This window comes from Elaeis guineensis, chromosome 5 (genome assembly GCF_000442705.2).
Source record: "Elaeis guineensis isolate ETL-2024a chromosome 5, EG11, whole genome shotgun sequence".
In the NCBI taxonomy this organism is placed as follows: Eukaryota; Viridiplantae; Streptophyta; class Magnoliopsida; order Arecales; family Arecaceae; genus Elaeis; species Elaeis guineensis.
The window spans coordinates 48,228,981-48,235,429 of record NC_025997.2 but is presented as its reverse complement, the minus strand read 5'-3'; the positions used below and the strand labels follow the sequence as shown (position 1 = coordinate 48,235,429).

The window sequence follows — 6,449 nt, the reverse complement described above, 5'->3', positions numbered from 1 at the left end:
GAGTTTAATTTATTGATTCACTTGTTTGAAAAAAAAAAAAATTTAAAATTTAAATTAATTTGGTTACTTTTCTTTAGATTTAGGACTCCTTAGGATCTTCTCTTTAGAACTTTTTCTCTTTTCTTTCTTTTCCTTATACATAAAAATTTTATTAAAAAAAAAAAAAATTGTATAAACATCGAGAACCGTACACTTCGTGTGTGGAGAAGAGTGTCGGATCGTCTAGTTAGAATTGAGTCAATTCCTGTTGTTCCAATGGCTGAACCAATCCAACCCATAACCCTTAAGGATTTGTGTTATCCAGTTGGCTCCATCCAACCATCTTGTATCAGGTTGCCACAACCCACAGCTAACAATTTTGAAATCAAACCTCAAATCATAAATATGCTTCCAAAATTTACAGGATTAGAGGATGCTTATATATTTATTAGAGAATTTGAGGAGGTATGTGCAACCATGAAACTGCAATTAACAGAGGATGAGGTCAAACTTAGATTAATCAACTTTGCCCTTAAGGACAATGCTAAGAAGTGGCTTTATAGTCTGCCAAACTATTCTGTCACTACCTGGGAGGGCTTTGTGAGAATATTTTTAAAAAAGTATTTTCTCCATCATAAAACAGCTAGGATTAGGAATGAAATAAATCAATTTTACCAACTAGCTGGTGAATCATTTTGGAAGTACTTTGATCGTTTCAAGAATCTTTTGACCCAATGCCCACACCATGGAATAGAAACTTGGAGACTATGCCAGATCATCTATGAGGGGTTAGATTCAAACTCAAGAACCATGCTAGAGTCCATGTGCCAAGGCCAATTTATGGACAAAGAAACTACTGAAGCTAGAGTGAAAGATATTGAGAATTATAAAAGTACAATTGGTAAAGAGTTACCTATTCTTGAACTCATGATGCTTGTTGTGCTATTCACAAGGTGTTTGTGAGGAATAGAGATCTCAACCCCACTAAAAAATATTAGTATGTTTCTCGATTTTTATATTTGAGGGCTATGAAGTTCAATAAAATAGTGAGAGACACAATTAGATAAAAGTCCTAGTCTAGTTGTGCATATCATTATGAGTTGTCCGCTTATATTATGTTCTTGTTGTTATAAATTAATTATACACATGGCATCCTCACTTTCACTTAGAGGTATTCTAGATGCAAACAAGTTGACAGGATCTAACTATATCAACTGGTTAAAGAACTTGAGAATTGTTCTCACCCAGAAGAAAGTCTCCTACATTCTGGATACATCTGTTCCAAATTCTCTTGAGGAGGATGCTTTTGAAGAAGATAGGGCCGCATATAAGATGTGAAAAGATGACAGTGTGACTATCAAATGCATCATGCTTTCCTCCATAAGCAACGAGCTCCAGAGGCAGCATGAGGACATGGACATTCCCTCTATTCTCCTTAATCTTAAGGAGTTATATGGAGAATAAAGTCGAACTGGTTGATATGAGATATCGAAGTAGTTGTTCCGTGCCCGTATGACTGAAGGCACCTCCGTGCAAACACATGTCCTAAGGATGATTGATTTGATCACTCGTCTGGGATAATTGGATTTTGCCATGGATGGTGAACTAAGTTAGGATTTGATCCTATAGTCTCTTCCTAACTTCTTTTTTTAGTTTGTTAAAAATTATCATATGAACAAATTGAACATGCCTGCCTGAGCTACTGAATATGTTAAAAATAGCAGAGAGACATTTCAAGGGTGAAAAGGCTCAGGTCCTTCATGTTGATAAGATCAGCAAGAAGAAGGCAAAGAAGGGTTCTAAGAAAAAAATTAACCCTAAAGCTAGCATCTCCAAGAAGAAGGCGAAGAAGGTCTCCACCAAAGGTACTTGTTATCAAAGTGGCAAGGAGGGCCACTGGAAGAAAAATTACAAAGAGTACCTTACAACCATAAAATCGACAAATATTGCTAAAGGTTTATATATGATAAAACTAATTTATCATTAAGTACTTCATTTTCAGATTCTTGGATATTGGATACCATCTGTTGCTCACACCTTTGCAAATCGTTGTAGGGTCTACAAGAAATAAAGAATCTGAATAAAGGTGATTTCAAGCTATTCGATGCTAGTAGAGAGTCTATTCAGACTGAAGCCATAAGAATCAGGATTTTGAAATTATCTTCGAAAAAAATTTTAAAACTGAAGATCTGCTATTGTGTTCTTGATATTGTTAAAAATATTATTTCTATACTATTGTTATTGGAACAAGGTTTTGAAATAATTGCAAAGAATAATGGTTGTTCTATTTACTTTTCTAATGAATATTATGGAAGTGCTTTTATTGATAATGATCTTTTGTTTCTTTTACTTAATGATAATGTGCTTCATGTTAAACATTTGAAGAAAAGAAAGAGAGAAGATGTGAATATCACATGCCTCTGACACTACCGACTTGGCCATATAAATGAGTCAAGGATTAACAAGTTATACAAAGATAATTTTTTTGATCCTTATGATTATGAATCATATGAAACTTGTGAATCTTTCCTCATGAAAAAATGACCAAGACTCTATTTTTTGGACATGGAGATAGGGCGAGTGATATTTTGGATCTTGTACATACTGATGTGTGTGGATCAATGTCGACTCAAGCTAGAGGTGGATACTCTTACTTCATCATATTTACTGATGATAAGTCTAGGTTTGGATATGTATATTTAATAAAATATAAATTCGAAGCCTCTGATAAATTTAAAGAGTATCAAAGAATAATCGAAAAACAAACTGGTAAAAGTATTAAAACTCTTTGATCAGATCGAGGAGAAAAATACTTGTCTAGTGAGTTCCTCGATTATTTAAAACAAAATAGAATACTCTCTCAATAGACACCTTCTAATCTCCATAATTAAATGAAATTATGAAAAGAAGGAATCGCACCTTATTAGATATGGTGTAGTCCATGATGTGTTTCACGGATCTTCTGATATCTTTTTGGGGATATACCCTCGAGGCTGCAACGTATATCTTAAATAAAGTATCTTCCAAATCTGTTTCTAGCACTCCATATGAAATATGAAAAGAAAAAGATCCAATCTTAAGCATCTTAAGATTTGGGGTTGCCCAGCTTATGTGAAAAATATTGATGGACATAAGCTAGATGCTAGATCAGAAAAATACAGATTTGTAGATTATCCCAAGAAGAGTATAGAATACTACTTCTATAATCCTACTCAACAAAAAGTGTTTGTTGGTAGGCATGCCATTTTCTTGAAGAAAGTGTTTATCCAAGAAGGAGACAGTGGGAGGTCTGTTGAACTTGAGGAAGTTCAAAACCTACAATCCATCCAGGATTCACCAAATAGTTCTCAACCAGATGTGCCCATTGTTGAGGCACAGCCACTACACACACCTTTTCGAAGGTCAAGTAGAGTGCGTAGTGTACCACTCAGGTATGGGTTTGTCATTGAGAATGACAATACATCCCACATCATTGAGAATAATGAACCTACGACCTATTTGAAAACTGTCATGAGTAGTGACCTGACAAGTAGCTAAATGCCATGAAATCCGAAATGGACTCTATGTATGCCAACCAAGTATGGACTTTAGTTGGTGCGCCTGAGGGTGTGACCCTAATAGGCTACAAATGGGTCTTCAAAAAGAAGATTGGAGTAGATGGCCAGATAGAGACCTATAAGACCAAGCTTGTGACAAAAGATTTCAGGCAAAAATAAGGTGTTGATTATGAAGAAATCTTTTTACTGGTAGCCATGCTTAAGTCCATTCAGATAATGCTCGCTATTGCAGCATACCATGACTATGAGATCTGGTAGATGGATGTCAAGACTGCCTTCCTCAATGAAAACTTTGAAAAAAAAGTCTATATGACTTAGCCAGAGGGATTTATCTCTAATGGGAGAGCAAATCAGGTATGCAAGTTGAATAAATCCATTTATGGATTGAAGTAAGCATCGAGGAGCTGGAACATCTATTTTGATAAGACAGTCAAATCATTTGGTTTTATCAAAAATATGGATGAACTTTGTATGTACAAGAAGACTAGTAGGAGTGATATTGCCTTCTTGGTCTTGTATGTGGATGACATACTACTCATTGAAAATGATATCCCGATGTTGTAATTGGTCAAGACTTGACTATCACAAAAGTTTTTCATGAAAGACTTGGGTGAGGGATCCTATATACTTGGTATAAAGATCTATAGGGATAGATCGAAAAGGATGCTAGACTTATCCCAATCTAGGTACATTGACCTTGTGTTGAAGAGGTTCAATATGGAGGAAAGTAAAAGAGGTTACTTGCCCATAGGTCATGGCATACAACTCTCTAAGAAGATGTCTCCTAAGACACCTGAAGAGAGAAATAGAGTGAGTTCTATTCCTTATGCTTCGACAGTAGGATCAATAATATATGCTATGTTATGTACCAGACCTGATGTTGCTTATGCCCTAGGCATTGTAAATAGATTTCAGGCTGATCCTGGAGAGAATCATTGGAAAGCTGTGAAAAATATACTCAAGTCTTAAGAAGGACTAGAGATATTTTTCTAATATATGGTAGATCTGATTTAAAACTGGAAGGTTATATCGATTTTAGTTTCTAATCTGATCCGGATGATAGCAAATCGATATCTGGATATGTGTTCACCTTGTATGGTAGTGCAGTAAGTTGAAAAAAATTCAAATAGTAAACTGTTGCTGACTCGATCACTGAGGCTGAGTATATTGCTACAAGTGAGGCTGCTAAGGAGGTCGTCTAGATGAAAAAATTCATCACAGAGTTGGGTGTGGTTCCAGGGATTGAACAACTAGTGCCCCTTTATTGTAATAATACTGGGGCAGTTGCTCAAGCCAAAGAATCAAGGTCTCATCATAAATCCAAGCACATCCTGAGATGGTTCCACCTTATTCGAATGATAGTCGAAAGATACGATATGATCATGGAGTGAATTGACACCAAGAATAATATAGCGGATCTGTTTAGTAAGGCCTTGTCAATGCAGCAGTTTGACCGCCATCTTGATAGCATGGGTATCAAGTATAAGGACGATTGGCTTTAAGTGCAATTGGAAGATTGAAAGAATAATATCCTACAAGCCAATCGCATATGGGATGCGATAGGGTGTTTGTTGTAATTTATCTTTCAAACTCATGTAAGTTGACATTTATATTAATAAAATAGGTATTTTTGATTCATTATATGCTTTATCTTATTATTTTTAAGATTATAATGAACTCCATAGGTCTGGGCAATGGTTTTAGGACCGTGATGAGATCACGTCAGTGAGATCTAATTCTTCGATAGTCCTGATCTAAAATATTTCTAGCTGTTGGTACATTGAGTCGGGGATCAATGATATCGGTAAGACTGGCATGTCCTATGTATGTTAAAAAATATGGGTGGTTGATCTCACAACCACTTATGTGGTGATACTAATACAAGGATATGGGTGCTTATTAGAGAATGAGTTCACTGAATTGACCTATGAAAGAATATCAGATGGAATCTTATTTACATGTTAACTGATGATTCTCTAGTGGGAGTTGTGTAAGTGATCCTTTGATCTGAGGTCACCATAGTACCTTATGTACATGGATTCATATTTTGATTTGCTACCTAACTTGGTTCTTTGATCCTTGTGTGGGGTATTCTGAATATGGTAAAGTATGCATAGAGGTTGTGAGTGATCAATAAGGGATCAATCACTCTTAATAAGGGGAGCGAACATCCTATGTGATCTCATAGGTCGGTGATTCGAAAGTCTTTAGTCAAAGTAGAATGATAATTAGAAAAGAGTTTCTAATGTATCATCAACTGAATCATCACCTTCAGATTAAGATATATTTAGATAAATAATTAGATTTGACATATTTTTATACCTACAGCTCATTTGGGATATTATTTGACTGAAGGATTGAATTACATGAGAACTTACCACTGAAGAATATTTTGATAATTTTTTATCAAAAATTTAAATCTTTCAGATAGTTATGATACATTACTGGACATCAACTTTGAGTTGTGAGCTCATCAGAATTAAAAGAATTTGATTCTGAAATCAATTTGAAAGAGTCCAAGTTGATTGGGACTCTTCGGGTGACCTGATCTCATCAGATTAGGGTTACATCGAAAGTCTGGGTCCACTACTGGCTAGATTTAAAATCTAATGGGTCACACAATTTAAGATTTGGCTTTGATCTAATTTAATTAGAGTTTAATATAAATTTTATGGGTTAATTTTATATGCTAGCATATTGTATTAACCCAAGTTCCCAAATTGGTTTAGATCAAAGTGTTTGAGCTAACCTAGACCAGTTGCCTTTGACCTAATGGGATTTGGTCAATTTGGATTGGATCCTTATCTAACTTAAACTAGTTTTAAGTAGAGAAGGACATCTCTGTACCTATCAAAATTTACAGTAAAGAATAAATGCCGTCCCCTTATTTTTGGCATATGAAATGAAGAGTCC

At 35.2% G+C, this 6,449-nt stretch overlaps 1 non-coding gene across 1 annotated transcript; it reads right to left on the bottom strand.

Annotated features, from left to right (window-relative positions):
- Positions 1-624: 624 nt before the first annotated feature.
- LOC140858250 (small nucleolar RNA R71) lies at positions 625-731 on the bottom strand. The gene has a single exon (XR_012141817.1). It is a non-coding gene; the product is annotated as a small nucleolar RNA R71 (small nucleolar RNA).
- Positions 732-6,449: the final 5,718 nt, after the last annotated feature.